The following is a 15,131-nucleotide window of genomic DNA, read 5'->3' on the forward strand; positions in this document are numbered from 1 at the left end:
GACAGGGCCTTGGTTTAACGTCTCATCCTGCACTGGGAGTGTCAGCCTAGATTTCTGTGCTTAAGTCTCTGAAGTGGGACTTGAACCCACAACCTTCTGATTCAGAGGCGAGGGTGCTGCCCACTGAGCCACAGCTGACATAAAAACACAACAACAATGGACAATGGTTTAGCTAACCTGTAATCCTAGAAGTCCCGGGGGTCCTGGTGCACCAGTTGTTCCATCTCTTCCTGGAAACCCAGGTGGGCTCTTAAATAACAATAAATCGTTAAAAAGAATACGCTTGAAATTGAGCATTTTGTCAAATTAACTGGATTACGAAAGTTGAATGTGTTTACAACAACCTGGGGCAAAATTCTGCCAGGGCTCTCGCTGAAGATCAGGATGAAATTCATGAACCCTTCTGGAAAGTATGCGAGTGTGAATGTTGGGTGAGGACGAGATCACGCTCAAGAAGGGAATTGAAATGTTGGCCTTTATTGCAAGGGGGATGGAGTATAAAAGCAGAGAAGTCCTGCTACAACTGTACAGGGTATTGGTGAGGCCACACTTGGAGTACTGCGTACAGTTTTGGTCTCCGTATTTAAGGAGGGATATACTTGCATTGGAGACAGTTCAGAGAAGGTTCACGAGGTTGATTCCTGAAATGAAGGGGTTGACTTATGAAGAAAGGTTGAGTAAGTTGGGTCTATACTCATTGGAGTTTAGAAGAATGAGATGTGATCTTATTGAAACATATAAGATACTGAGGGGGCTCGACAAGACAGATGCAGAGAGGATGATTCCCCTCATGGAGGAATCTAGAACTAGGGGGCATAGTTTAAGAACAAGGGGTCGCTGATTTAAAACTGAGATGAGGAGGAATTTCTTCTCTCAGAGGGTCGTGAATCTTTGGAATTCTCTGCCCCCGAGAGCTGTGGAGGCTGTGTCATTGAATATATTTAAGGCGGAGATAGACAGATTTTTGAATGATAAGGGAGTCAAGGATTATGGGGAGCGGGCAGGGAAGTAGAGTTGAGGCCAAGTTCAGATCAGCCATGATCTTATTGAATGGCGGAGCAGGCTCGAGGGGCCAAATGACCGACTTCTGCTCCTATTTCTTATGTTCTTAATTGTGATACCGCCATGGTTGAATAGTCGACTGGCACTCACCGTCGGGGCTTACACATGGAAAATGAGCTACTTAGGCAAGGTACGAGAGCCCATTGTGGCCACCACCAGCTTCACAACATCGTTTTCTAGAATTAGGAACAGGAGCCGGCCATTCGACCCCTCGAGGCTGCTCCACCATTCAATAAGATCATGGCTGATCTTCGACCTCCACTCCACCTTCCCGCCCGATCTCCATATCCCTTGATTCCCCCAAGGTACAAAAATCTATCAATCTCAGCCTTGAATATACTCAATGACTGAGCATCCACAGCCCTCTGGGGCAGAGAATTCCAAAGGTTCACAACGCTCTGAGTGAAGAATTCTTTGTCATCTCAGTCTGAAATGGCTGCCCCCTTATCCTGAGACTGTGACCTCTGGTTCCAGCCTCTCCAGCCAGGGGAAACAACCCCTCAGCATCTACCCTGTCAATCCCCCTCAGAATCTTATATGTTTCAATGAGATCACCTCTCATTCTTCTAAATTCCAGAGACTTTAGGCCCAATCTACTCAATCTCTCCTCATAGGACAAACCTCTCATCCCACAAATCAATCTAGTGAACCTTCATTGCACCACCTTTAAGGCAAGTATGTCCTTCCTCAGATAAGGTAACCAGATAAGGACTGATTTGGTCCCATCGGTGGAGTGTCACAAAAGATATCTGCTCCCTCCTTGCGACTAACCAATGATTCTAAAGCATGCAGAGTGTGACTGGGAGACACAAGTTGGTGTAAGGGTGCTCTCCTTGTGATGTTGAGGAGTGATGGGGCATTCAGTACAATATTCCTCCCACATGATCTTGACTAGGCCAACATCCCCAGCATTGAAGCACTGACTGCACTTGATCAGCTCCGCTGGGAAGGCCACATTGTCCGCATGCCAGACACGAGACTCCAGAAACAAACGCTCTACTCGGAACTCGGTCATGGCAAACGAGCCAAAGGTGGACAGAGGAAACATTACAAGGACACCCTCAAAGCCTCCCTGATAAAGTGCAGCATCCCCACCGACTCCTGAGAGTCCCTGGCCGATGACCACCCTGGGTGGAGGAGGTGGATCTGGGAGGGTGCTAAGCGCCTCGAGACTTGTCGGCGAGAGCATGCAGACTGCGGAAGGAACGTGCGGCAAGGCTGTCCCACCCTCTCTTACCCTCAACGGCTGTCTGTCCCACCTGTGACAGGGACTGTAGCTCTCGCATTGGACTGTTCAGCCACCTAAGGACTCATTCTAAGAGTGGAAGCAAGTCTTCCTCGATTCCGAGGGACTGCCTATGATGATGATGATAACCAACGTCAGACAGAATACACCACCTCACAGGACAATATCCCAGAGACAAAAGGCCTAACCGGGACAATTTATTAGATGGTTGACTTTTCAAATTGACGTTATCCAAAAAAAACCAAAATGCTAATGTTTCGAATCATGTGGGTCGGTAACCAGAGGGCACAGATTTAAGAGAATTGGCAAAAGAACCAGAGAGGAGATGAGAATTTTGTTTTATCCAGCGAGTTGTTATGATCAGGAATGCATTTCCTGAAAGGGCGGAGGAAGCAGGTTCAACAGCAATGTTCAAAAGGGAATTGGGTAAATAATTGAAAAGGAAAATTTAGCGGGGCAATGGGGAGAGAGTAGGGAGAGAGTGGGACTAATTGGATCGCTCTTTCAAAAGAGCTGGCACAGGCAAGATGGGCCGAATGGCCTCCTTCTGTGCTGTATCATTCTATGCCGGTGGAAGCTGAATTGAATTGTCAGCAGATCTCAGCAGCTTTGTACTTTGCCTGAACAGCTGTACATCTGAAGAGGGCTTAGTCTCGTGTTAAGATTCTGACGGGCCTGCTGTAGATATCTAGTGGTTTGTATTTAATTTGTTGGCTGTTTGTGAACAGTGACACTTTCGGCAACAACAACAACAATCACAAAAAATGTGGCTTCTTGTTAAAACCAGGTTGTGAAATTCATGGCGACCAAGGCCTCTGCTTTACCCTCTCTGCCGCTGGTCCCTGTGGCCCGGGTAGTCCAACTTCGCCTCGGAGGCCTGGCTGTCCCGAGATACCTGCGGGGCCTTGGTGCCCAGGGGGGCCGGGGGGGCCCGTGAAACCAGGGTCACCCTGAAAAGATTAAAACAGCCCCTCGTTATTCATTCTGATGTAAAAATATGTAACAGCGCAACATTCGGAGTCCGCGGCCAAGGCTGTTCGCCCTCCTCCTGACCCGCTTCAGAGCCCAACCCAGAGATTCCCTGCTGACCCCTGGGAAATGTACATACAGGAGGCAGGCACAGGTCTGTGGGAGAGTGGCACCAGTCTGGGGGGGGGGGGGGGGGGGGGGGGCAGCAGTCTGTGGGGGAGTGGCACCAGTCTCAGCGGGGGGGGGGGGGGGGGAGGGGCAGCAGTCTGTGGGTGAGTGGCACCAGTCTCGGGGGCGGGGGGGGGGAAAGGGCAGCAGTTTGGGGGACGGGAGGTGGAGTGGCACCAGTCTCGGGAGGGGGGGAGTGGCACCAGTCTGAGGGGGGGGAGGGGCAGCCGTCTGTGGGGGAGTGGCACCAGTCTTGGAGGAGTGGGGGAGTGGCACCAGTCTCGGGGGAGGGGGGGGGGAGGGGTGAGTGGCATCAGTCTGGGGGGCCGGAGGGAGGGGCAGCAGTCTGGGGGGAGGGGAGGTGGAGTGGCACCAGTCAGTCTGGGGAGGGAGGGGGAGGGGCTTGCTTCAGTGGGAGAAAGTGGTGACCTGTGAGCTGCCCGTTTTAATAAATGCATTTTTAGAGGTTAAAGAGTTTCCCTTCTACTGCGCACAGCCACTCTCGGAGAACGAAACATCGGCCCTTCTAGGGCCCCCTCTGCTGATCTCCGAATACCACAAGGCTGGGTCTGGCAGGAGGACCCAGTTTCCAGCGCTCCCTGAATAGAAATGGCTTGGAGACGCAGCAAAGGCCCCTGTCTCTCTCAGTCGTGTCAATTTAGTGTAAGCAGAAACAGGCCATTCAGGCAGCAGCAGCTTTCCCCCGATGACAGGGAGGTTGGGGAGTGACACGTTTCGTTCTGCTTCCGTCTGCCCCTCCCCACCCCCTCATACGATCCAATGAAATAGGGGGTTGGAGGGAAGGGGAAGCAGAAATCCTTGGGCTGGTTTGTCGTGGGGAGGAAACCATTGATCGGAGCTGTCTGCCATTGGTGGTGCTGAAAATTACCATGGCGCACGTAGACAGTGTTAGCGAAGCGGAAGATACTCCAAAGAAATTTCCGGCAATGGTCCTTCAAATAGCCCTTCATGAGCAAAGCTTTGCATTTGGCAAACAGCATTACAGGCTACATCTCCCAAACACCAGTACTGAGTTGAAAGTGCCTTCCCAGTGGATATGGACATAAAAAAAGAGAAAGTCTCCTGCATTTATATAGCGCATTTCACAACCTCAGGATGTCCCAAAGTGTTTACAATCAATGAAGTACTTTTTGGAGTGTAGTCACTGTTGTAATGTGGGAAACGCGGCAGCCAATTTGCGCACAGCAAGCTCCCACAAACAGCAATGTGCTAATGACCAGATAATCTGTTTTAGTGATGTTGATTGGGGGATAAATATTGGCCCAGGACACCAGGGATATCTTTTACGTCCACCTGAGAGAGCAGACAGGGCCTCGGTTTAACGCCTCATCCGAAAGACGGCCCCCCCGACAGTGCAGCGCTCCCTCAGCACTGCACTGGAAGTGTCAGCCTAGATTTTGTGCTCAAGCCTCTGGAGTTCGAAAAATGCACCAACCCCTCGGTTACTAGGTTGATTTAAACGCCGAGGGGATCATTTAAACCTAACCCCACTGGCGGGATGGGATCGGTCGCCCGTTTTACATCCTGCACAATGTTCTATTTTGTGTGCGCAGGCTGCGCGGCACATTCAATTTCTCGTACACGTGCGATTAGTTCAATTGTAAAGCTATTGCGCGACCTGCGCGGGATCTCCAGACTGCTGTGCGGCCGCACAACTTCACGGAACGCTGATCCCGCCCGATTTGACTTTAATGGAAAGTAAAATTGGACGGGGTGTAAAATAGGCGGCTGTTCCGATCTCGCTGGGCGGCTTAGGTTAAAAGGATCGGTTAAAGTGTTCTTAATTAACAAGGCTAACAAATCATCTTCGGGAGGTTGGGGGCAGGCTTTGTTTCAGAAACTAGAATGAAATCAAGACTATCTCCCAAACCCCATTCAAACTCATTTGTTCTCCAGCCCTCAAAACTGTGGAAACCCTTTCTTCCCTCAGTCCTTTCCTCATCCTACGATCTACCGACTTTGAAAAGGTCACGCTTCGGATCAGTCAATCACTTTTTGATTTACCTTTTCTCTTTGCAGACTTGGTAGTTTCCTGCTAGGCTCTGCCCATTCACCTAGATTTCTTGGTTTAAATTTTTTTTTTGCAATGCCAACATAAAGGCCCCAAGTTTCCACACGCTACAAAACGGGCGCCCCTCTGAGCTGGGCGCCCGTTTTTCGCGCCGAAAACGGCGGCGGAAAAAAAACGCGCGATTCTGGAGCGCCCTGCAGCTCCATGTCTGCTTGACGCGGCGGCCAGGGGGCGGAGCCTACCACTCGTGCCGATTTTGTAAGTGAGAGGGGGCGGGTACCATTTAAATTAGTTTTTTTCCTGCCGGCAACCCTGCGCGTGCGCGTTGGAGCGTTCGTGCACGCTCAGTGTGAAGGAAACATTGGCACTCGGCCATTTTTGTAGTTCTTTGTAGCTGTTTAATTTTTGAACATTTTTTAATAAAAGCACATTGCCATCAGCACATCAGCACTGAGGCTTCCTGCAGCAGTGAGAAGGTGCAGGAAGCCTCAGAACGTTGAGGCAGCCGTTTCCCTCCCCCCCCCCCGCCCGCCGTCTGGAACGGCTTCCTCCCCCCCCGCTGCGTTCGGTCAGTCGGTCGGGCCGCACTCCCTCCCCCCCCCCTCCCGCCCGCCGTCGGGAACGGCTTCCTCCTCCCCCCTGCCGCCGGGAATGAACGGCTTCCTCCTCCCCCCCCCCGCGGGAACGAACGGCTTCCTCCTCCCCCCCCCCCCCGCGGGAACGAACGGGCTTCCTCCTCACCCCCCCCCCGACGAACGGCTTCCTCCTCCCCCCCCCCCCCGCGGGAACGAACGGCCTCCTCCTCCCCCCCCCCTCGGGAACGACGGCTTCCTCCTCCCCCCCCCTCGGGAACGAACGGCTTCCTCCCTCCCCCCCCCCCGGGAACGAACAGCTTCCTCCCCCCCCCGGCCGCCGGGAATGAACGGCTTCCTCCCCCCCCCCGGGAACGAACGGGCTTCTCCTCCCCCCCTCGGGAACGAACGGCTTCCTCCCCCCCCCCCCCCCGGGAACGAACGGCTTCCTCCTCCCCCCCCCCCCGCGGGAACGAACGGCTTCCTCCTCCCCCCCTCGGGAACGAACGGCTTCCTCCCCCCCCCCTCGGGAACGAACGGCTTCCTCCTCCCCCCCCCCCCCTCGGGAACGAACGGCTTCCCTCCCCCCCCCCCCCCGCGGGAACGAACGGCTTCCTCCTCCCCCCCCTCGGGAACGAACGGCTTCCTCCCCCCCCCCCCGCGGGAACGAACGGCTGCCTCAACTTGTGAGGCTTCCTGCAGCATTCTCTGTGCCTGAAGCACTTTCACACAGGTAGGAAGATGGTTTATTTAATCTTTTCTTTGCTTATAAATGTTTATTCAGGTTGGATTTATTTGTATAATATTTGTAGAAGTATAAATAAGGATTTATTATAGAATTTAATGACTTCCCTCCCCCCCCACCCCACCTCGTTCTGGACGCCTAATTTGTAACCTGCGCCTGATTTTTTAATGTGTAGAACAGGTTTTTTCAGTTCTACAAAAATCTTCACTTGCTCCATTCTACTTTAGTTTGGAGTACGTTTTCACTGTGAAAACTTTCAAATCAGGCGTCAGTGGCCTGTTCCAAAGTGAAACTGTTCTAACTGACGAGAACTGCAGAAAAAAAAATGTGGAGAATTGCGATTTCTAAGATAGTCCATTCTCCACCAGTTGCTCCTAAAAATCAGGCGCAAATCATGTGGAAAGTTGGGGCCAAAGTCACTAAAAAGATAGCCAGAGAGAAACACTTCCCGCAAGCAACAGAATTAACTGTGAACTAATTGTATGCACTTCTCACTTAGAACATGCCGAACTATACCAAGCATGACCCAAGCCTGTCACTTTAATTCCCCACTCCACTCCCACTCTGACCTCGGCCTCCTACACTGTTCCAACGAAACTCGACGTAAGCTCGAGGATCAGCATCTCATCTTTCGATTAGGCACTTTACAGCCTTCTGGATTCAACATCGAGTTCAACAATTTCAGAGCATAACCTCTGCCCACAGACGGCAGCTGCTGATAATTCTGCTATTGCCATTTACTCCTCTTCTGGGCTCATCTTTTGTTTCTTTACTTGTCCCACTACCATCTCCTTTCACCTCTCACCATCATCCCTTTTGTCTTTTAATCTCTCCTGCCTTCCACCCTATCACAGACCTTCCCTTTTGTTCTTTCCTCCCCCCGCCTTTCCTTGCCTCTGCACTTGCTTAAAACCTGTTACATCTCGAACTTTTTCTAGTTCAGACGAAGGGTCACAGACCTGAAACGTTAACTCTGTTTCTTTCTCCACAAATGCTGCCTGACCTGCTGAACATTTCCAGTATTTTCTGTTTATATTCCAGATTTCCAACAGTATTTATGTAGCAAATGTTCACTGGCTTGTAACAGAACAAAAGATTGACTTAATGGTCGCATTGCATCTATGTGGGGTTCAAAGCCTCACCCACTGATTTGTTCGCAACTGGTTTTTAATTTTTATTTAGGAATTGTCGGCACAAGTTGACAGGTTTGGCTGACATCTTGTGATGGGGATAAGAAAATCAGGCAAAGGGGCTTAAGTCCTAGTGTGTGCAAGTATCAGAGAAGACCCATAACAGCAATAATAATATATAAACAAACCAATCACCTTAAGTCCGGGAGGTCCAGGCTGTCCTGTTGGACCTGCTATTCCAATGCCTGGATGACCCTATGTTGAGGAAAAGTGGAGAAACGTTCAGAAATGCAGGTATCGAGCAACATTTTACTAGTCGGCGATTCGAAATTATTTCAGCCGCTGAGCCAACTTGCAGTGAAAGTTAAATTATGGTCAACAGTTCTACAAGATGCACTGCAGCAACTCACTAAGGCTTCTTCAACAGCACCTCCCAAACCCGCAACCTCTACCACCTAGAAGGACAAGGGCAGCAGGCGCATGGGAACACCATCGCCTCCAAGTTCCCCCCCAAGTCACACACAATCCTGACTTGGAAATATATCGGCCGTTCCTTCATGGTCGTTAGGTCAAAATCCTGGAACTCCCTCCCTAACAGCACAGTGGGCGTACCTTCACCACACGGACTGCAGTGGTTCAAGATGGCGGCTCACCACCACCTTCTCAAGGGCAATTGGGGATGGGCAATAAATGCCAGCCTTGGCAGCGGCGCCCACAATAAACGGATAAAAATAAAGTTCCCACTATGGCTCAATTGGTACGTGAACTGCTGAATGTGGTACTGAACCATTCAGGTACGGAAGGTCCCAGGTTCCCACCTGTGCCCGGTGCTGGTTTTGGTAGATCTCACCCAGGAGGTGGCTTCAGCAACCCTTAGCCGGGAAGAGAGGTGGGAAATCAGCCACCATTCCTGCTCCTGACGACTATCCAGCAATTCTGCTGTGTGTGGACACTGCATTAGAAAAGATTGCTCAGAGAGCAGTCGTGCTGGAGGAGGTTACAGAGATAGGGAAGGGCGAGGCCCATGGAGGGATTTGAAAACAAGATGCTGGGAGCACTTCTCTTTGTATCCTCTGGAACAGAGCGCCGGTCAGTGCGGCTTTGCTGCTGGCCTCCAAACGGGAGCTGGACGAGATCCTGTGAGTGGAAGACATCTCGGGTTATAGAAGATCAGTGGTTTAACTGGGACTAGTGCTAGCAGTCACTGTGGTCTCCTGGATCTTGCCTTTGGGGTCGAAGAGGAATTTGCTAGATTTACCCTGAATTAGCCTATGGGTTCCTTCCTCTGCGTTTTGTCTCTCCCGAGGGGAAGGGGGAGAGGGGTGATTGCGGCCGGCTGCAGGTTGCACTGCGACAGGATGGAGCAGGCTTGGTGGACCAGCTGGTCTTTTGCTGTCCTTTTTCACCTGATTTCTCATCAACAGTACTTTTTGAAATGCAGTCACTGTTGGAGTGTCAGAAAATCTGCGCACAGCAAGCTCCCACAAACAGCATTGTGATAATGACCAGATCATCTGTTTCAGTGATGTTGATTGAGGGATAAATATTGGCCAGGATACTGGGGATAACTCCCCTGCTCTTCTTCGATAGTGATATAATTGCAATAATAATGTCACGTACCTTATCTCCTTTGACTCCAGGCACCCCTCTAAAACCCTGCAATAAAAATATTTAATAAAATAATTATGAAAAGGTAGGAAGTTGTAACAAGGGTTCTGCCTGCCCTTTGATATAGGTTTCCATATATACCCGTGTATAAAACTGGAAATTCCTGTCCCTATTTTGGCCCAAAAATACCAGACGCTATTTTACATGTAGGTCTCCTTCTGCATAAGTCGGCATAGTACATAAAATGATGTGCCAATTGTTTAAAAGAAAGCTGAATAAAAATATATACCTGACTACTTTGTCAAGGCAAAACTGGGGTGCTTTCCTGTAGTAACATGTCGATTAAAGAAGTAAAAATCACCACTAGTTTTAGGAAGGGACAGACCCCAAGTAGCAAGGTGTAAAATTATTTGATACAAAATCATTGTGATGATAGTTTTGTGTTGCAAAATCTTCAGCAAAAGTACATATCTATCTTTTGCGAAGGATCTAAATGATTTTGTTACCTGTTACTTGCTTGTTAAAGGAAAGGTTAGGGATTTATACAGCATCTTACACAACCTCAGGATGTTCCAGTGAAGTACTTTAGAAGTGTAGTCACTGTTGTAATGTAGGAAATGTGGCAGCCAATTTGTGCACAGCAAGCTCCCACAAATAGCAACGTGTTAAATGACCCGATAATCTGTTTCAGTGTTTTTTGGTTGAGGCATAAATACTGGGAAATACTGTGATTAGTGTTGTGGAATCTTTTACGTCCACCTGAGAGGGCAGACGGGGCCCCGGTTTAACGTCTCATTCGAGACACGGTCACAACAACAACATCAACTTGTATTTATATAGTGCCTTTAATGTAGTAAAACGTCCCAAGGTGCACCACGGGAGTGATTATCAAACAGAATTTGACACCGAACCACATAAGGAGATATTAGGGCGGACGACCAAAATATTGGTCAAAGAGGTAGGTTTTAAGGAGCGTCTTAAAGGAGGAAAGAGGTAGAGAGGGTTAGGGAGGAAATTCCAGAGCTTAGGGCCCAGGCAACAGAAGGTAGGCCACCAACAGTGCAGGAGTCACTCGGTATGTGTCAGTCGGGATTATGCGCTGAAGTCTCTGGCGCGGGTGAAGTCTCTGGCGCGGGACTTGAACCCACAATCTTCTGCCTCGGAGGCGAGTGCTTCCCATCGAGCTGTTGATACAGCACTGCACATAATGGGCTCAGTGGTATTTTGCTGTCTCCGTTGCTCCTTGACATACCATACCACAATCAAGCTCAACTACCTTACTCGTTCCTGGATGTGGGCTGGATTTTCGCTATGTTGCTGCCTCAGTTCGCGCCCCGGAGGGGAGGTAATGGCGGCGGCAATGGCTTCCAGTGCCTCGCCGGGAAATTCGTTGCCGATTTTGCCGGTGGCGCAGAGCAGCACCGCCCAGGAGTGTCGAGCCGGCCAGCGTCACCGCCGGTTTCCACTGCGTGGTGAAATTTATTGTGCTCTGACCTTTCTCGCGCCCCCTAGCACGCCGTGGTGGGATCGCCTGGAAAACCAGTCGGTCAGAGCTGTCCCGGTGGTGGTGAGTGATGGAGTTGGGGAATGAGGTTAGTTTGATTGTTTTGTTTAGTTTTATTTTTGCGATGTAGCTTACTGTGGGGTATTTAAGGTATTGGGCATGTTTCTTGTGTTTTTAGGTGCGATTATATTTTTGCCCCAAAATCCTCTCTTAGGGTGCTCCGTGGCAGGCTCTTTAGCTCGGGATTTTCAGTTGCTCAGCCGGCCTAACGCCCTCCCTCCCTTACCGCTCTGCCCCACACTCAGGGCCCAGCTGATGAATTTTACTTACTGAGGCACTAACTGTTCCCGGGCGCAAACTTTACCGCCCCGCCGCCATTACCCCCCCAAAATCAGCAGAACTGAAAATCCAGCCGTCAAAGACTTTAATAAAGAACTGCTCCCCTTTCCTATTAATAAAAGGATCACTATTGCTACTTATTCCTTGTCAGACGTCAATCACAATGGAGGTGTGAAAAGTGGTAAATAGGTGGATCACTCACATCCTGTCCCGGCTCACCAGGCTCGCCCAATCCACCCTGGAATGAGACAGAAACATGTTCCAATCCTGACCAAAAATCACCAGTCAAACAGAGTTCAAAACAGATGATATTCCCCGTTTAATTCAACAGAGAGCAAGATGCGATGAGACAGTCAAGAGCAACACATTGCACTCAATCAGCCGTTTACAGCAATGAATAACCCCCAGTGCTTCACGGGGGAGGAATAGGATACGGAGCATGGAGTAAGTGGGTCGAAGTAACCGGGGGGAGGGGTGGGGGGTGTGTGGGGGGAGTGACTGAAGGCACCTTTCAATAGGACTTGGGGTCATTCTCAGCCCTTCGGCCTGGGCGGGAACCCGGCACAGCGGACCATCCGCCCGTTGTACAACCCGCCCGGGTTTGGTTCCCTCATGCAGTCCGTCGACACAAAGCCAAAACTGACAAAAAAAATGATGAGCAGCATAATTGCCCACTTACTTGCTGGGCATAACCCACCCTGACTGAAAGTCAATGAACTATCCCTCAAACTGACGATTCTATTGACACACTGTAAAGTTTCTCTTAATTAATTCACGGGATGTGGGTGTCGCTGGCAAGGCCAGCATTTATTGCCCATCCCTAGTTGCCCTTGAGGAGGTGGTGGTGAGCCGCCTTCTTGATAACTGAGTATCTCGCTAGGCCATTTCAGAGGGGTAGTTAAAAATCAACCACATTGCTGTGGGTCTGGAGTCACATATAGGCCAGAACAGCAGATTTCCTTCCCGAAAGACCATTAGTGAATCGGATGGGTTTTTAACAACAATCTGATAATCACCGTTACAGATACTAGCTTTTTATTCCAGATTTATTCAATTGAATTTAAATTCCCCAGCTGCCGTGGTGGGATTTGAACTCATGCCTCCGGGATCAGTAGTCCAGGCCTCTGGATTACTAGTCCAGATACACAACCACTACACCACCATACAGATACTGAGCTGGTGAGGTAGGGTGGAATTTTAAACTTTCAATGCTGAGGTGTGAGAATCCAGTGGGACAGAAATACAGGTTGATTGTAACTTTATCATCCATTTTACTTCACAGCCCATCGAACTGTTGTAAACCACGTTCAATTTTCCATCTCACTGATAGGTCGGTTATATACTTGGCGGCCAATACGATACTCCCCATTTTACACTATCGGCCAAAGTTTACATTTTCTCCCCTTACTGTGTATTTAGCACAAAGCGTTGATGATTTTCCATCTATTAAGATGAATGGGCAGGATATTGCACCCAAAGACTGCACTATGGGGTTTTGGCTCGCCCTGGCCCCAAATCTATGTCAGTGGATCACACATTCAAGTCTTTGATTTCCTACCTTCTCTCCTCTCGCACCTGCTGAACCTTGGTCTCCTTTCATACCCTGGGGGGAGGGAGGAAATAAATAAAAATGTTCACTTTACTTACAGTCCTTCTCATTTAACATCACAATCACTTTTTGGCTGCATTTACACTTCATCTGTTAAGAGTAATGGCACAGTGTCATCAGGTCACACCTCGGCGAGGAAACTGTGGTGTAAGGCCGGAGTTAGAATACCAGCTGACTCCAGAATAAAGTAGAGCTTGAACCTCTTTGGTCCGGGACTCTTTGGTCCAGCAACCTCCCTGGTCCGGCATCATACTAGCGGCAGGGGGCTCGCTGTGTCCTGGGGCTAGCTGCCCCTCCTCTCCCCGCCACCTCCGGTGCTCCCTCCCTAGTTGGGTCGGGTCGAAATGCTGCGCAGTGGGTTCCTGTGCATGTGATAAGCGGCCGGGTTGTTGCACAGTATTTCGGGCCCAGCTCCGGCGTCTCGATCAGCCACCGCGCTCCTCGCTCCTTCTCCGCACCGACCCGACCAAGGGGTAGCGGGGAGAGCGGCGGGCCCCAAGACACAGCGTGCCGGCCCAACCTGGGGCGGGGGTGGGGGCAGAGGGGGGAGCAGTCAGCCCCAGATCAGCTGTACACTTTATTCTTTTTTAACTGTAATGCTTCTGTGTTGTTTGGTTTTAGAAACATAGAAACATAGAAACATAGAAAATAGGTGCAGGAGCAGGCCATTCAGCCCTTCTAGCCTGCACCGCCATTCAATGAGTTCATGGCTGAACATGAAACTTCAGTACCCCCTTCCTGCTTTCTCGCCATAACCCTTGATCCCCCGAGTAGTAAGGACTTCATCTAACTCCCTTTTGAATATATTTAGTGAATTGGCCTCAACTACTTTCTGTGGTAGAGAATTCCACAGGTTCACCACTCTCTGGGTGAAGAAGTTTCTCCTCATCTCGGTCCTAAATGGCTTACCCCTTATCCTCAGACTGTGACCCCTGGTTCTGGACTTCCCCAACATTGGGAACATTCTTTCTGCATCTAACCTGTCTAAACCCGTCAGAATTTTAAACGTTTCTATGAGGTCCCCTCTCATTCTTCTGAACTCCAGTGAATACAAGCCCAATTGATCCAATCTTTCTTGATAGGTCAGTCCCGCCATCCCGGGAATCAGTCTGGTGAACCTTCGCTGCACTCCCTCAATAGCAAGAATGTCCTTCCTCAAGTTAGGAGACCAAAACTGTACACAATACTCCAGGTGTGGCCTCACCAAGGCCCTGTACAACTGTAGCAACACCTCCCTGCCCCTGTATTCAAATCCCCTCGCTATGAAGGCCAACATGCCATTTGCTTTCTTAACCGCCTGCTGTACCTGCATGCCAACCTTCAATGACTGATGTACCATGACACCCAGGTCTCGTTGCACCTTCCCTTTTCCTAATCTGTCACCATTCAGATAATAGTCTGTCTCTCTGTTTTTACCACCAAAGTGGATAACCTCACATTTATTCACATTATACTTCATCTGCCATGCATTTGCCCACTCACCTAACCTATCCAAGTCACTCTGCAGCCTAATAGCATCCTCCTCGCAGCTCACACTGCCACCCAACTTAGTATCATCCGCAAATTTGGAGATACTGCATTTAATCCCCTCGTCTAAATCATTAATGTACAATGTAAACAGCTGGGGCCCCAGCACAGAACCTTGCGGCACTCCACTAGTCACTGCCTGCCATTCTGAAAAGTACCCGTTTACTCCTACTCTTTGCTTCCTGTCTGACAACCAGTTCTCAATCCACGTCAGCACACTACCCCCAATCCCATGTGCTTTAACTTTGCACATTAATCTCTTGTGTGCTTTTTTTAACCAAGAACTCTGTGCGCAGCCGCACAGCACCTCGTGTCAACTGGACTCTGACGTGGATTCCAGTGAAGGTAGCAGAAACCTGGCTGGAAACTTTGCTCCCAATGGGATTTTTAAATCTGGGGTCGGTGTAACCTCCCGTGGTCCGGAAAATTCTCTGGTCCGGCACCGGTCAGGTCCCGAGGGTGCCGGACTGGAGAGGTTCAACCTCTACCATGAAATCCCACCCCCATCCACCACTCTGGAACTGACGCTGCATTTACAGTGCAAAATAGCTACAGTTTTAGTGTAAAATACGTGAAGATTGCAGGTTATAGGGAAGGGCCGGGGAGTGGGGCTAACTGAA

General features: G+C 50.0%; 1 protein-coding gene and 1 long non-coding RNA gene across 2 annotated transcripts in view; both read right to left on the reverse strand.

Annotated features, from left to right (window-relative positions):
• The window catches only part of LOC139276788 (collagen alpha-1(VII) chain-like), a gene marked incomplete at its 5' end in the record, with an annotated part of 111,478 nt that overhangs the window by 45,544 nt on the left and 50,803 nt on the right, over nt 1–15,131 (reverse strand). The window lies entirely within an intron of this gene.
• Nucleotides 178–12,973, reverse strand: LOC139277352 (uncharacterized). The gene is made up of 6 exons (XR_011596071.1): nt 12,934–12,973; nt 11,578–11,613; nt 9,545–9,580; nt 8,120–8,179; nt 3,133–3,258; nt 178–249 (listed from the first exon to the last, which is right to left on the reverse strand). It is a non-coding gene; the product is annotated as an uncharacterized lncRNA (long non-coding RNA).

The sequence above is a fragment of the Pristiophorus japonicus genome, chromosome 12 (assembly GCF_044704955.1).
Source record: "Pristiophorus japonicus isolate sPriJap1 chromosome 12, sPriJap1.hap1, whole genome shotgun sequence".
Taxonomy (NCBI): domain Eukaryota; kingdom Metazoa; phylum Chordata; class Chondrichthyes; family Pristiophoridae; genus Pristiophorus; species Pristiophorus japonicus.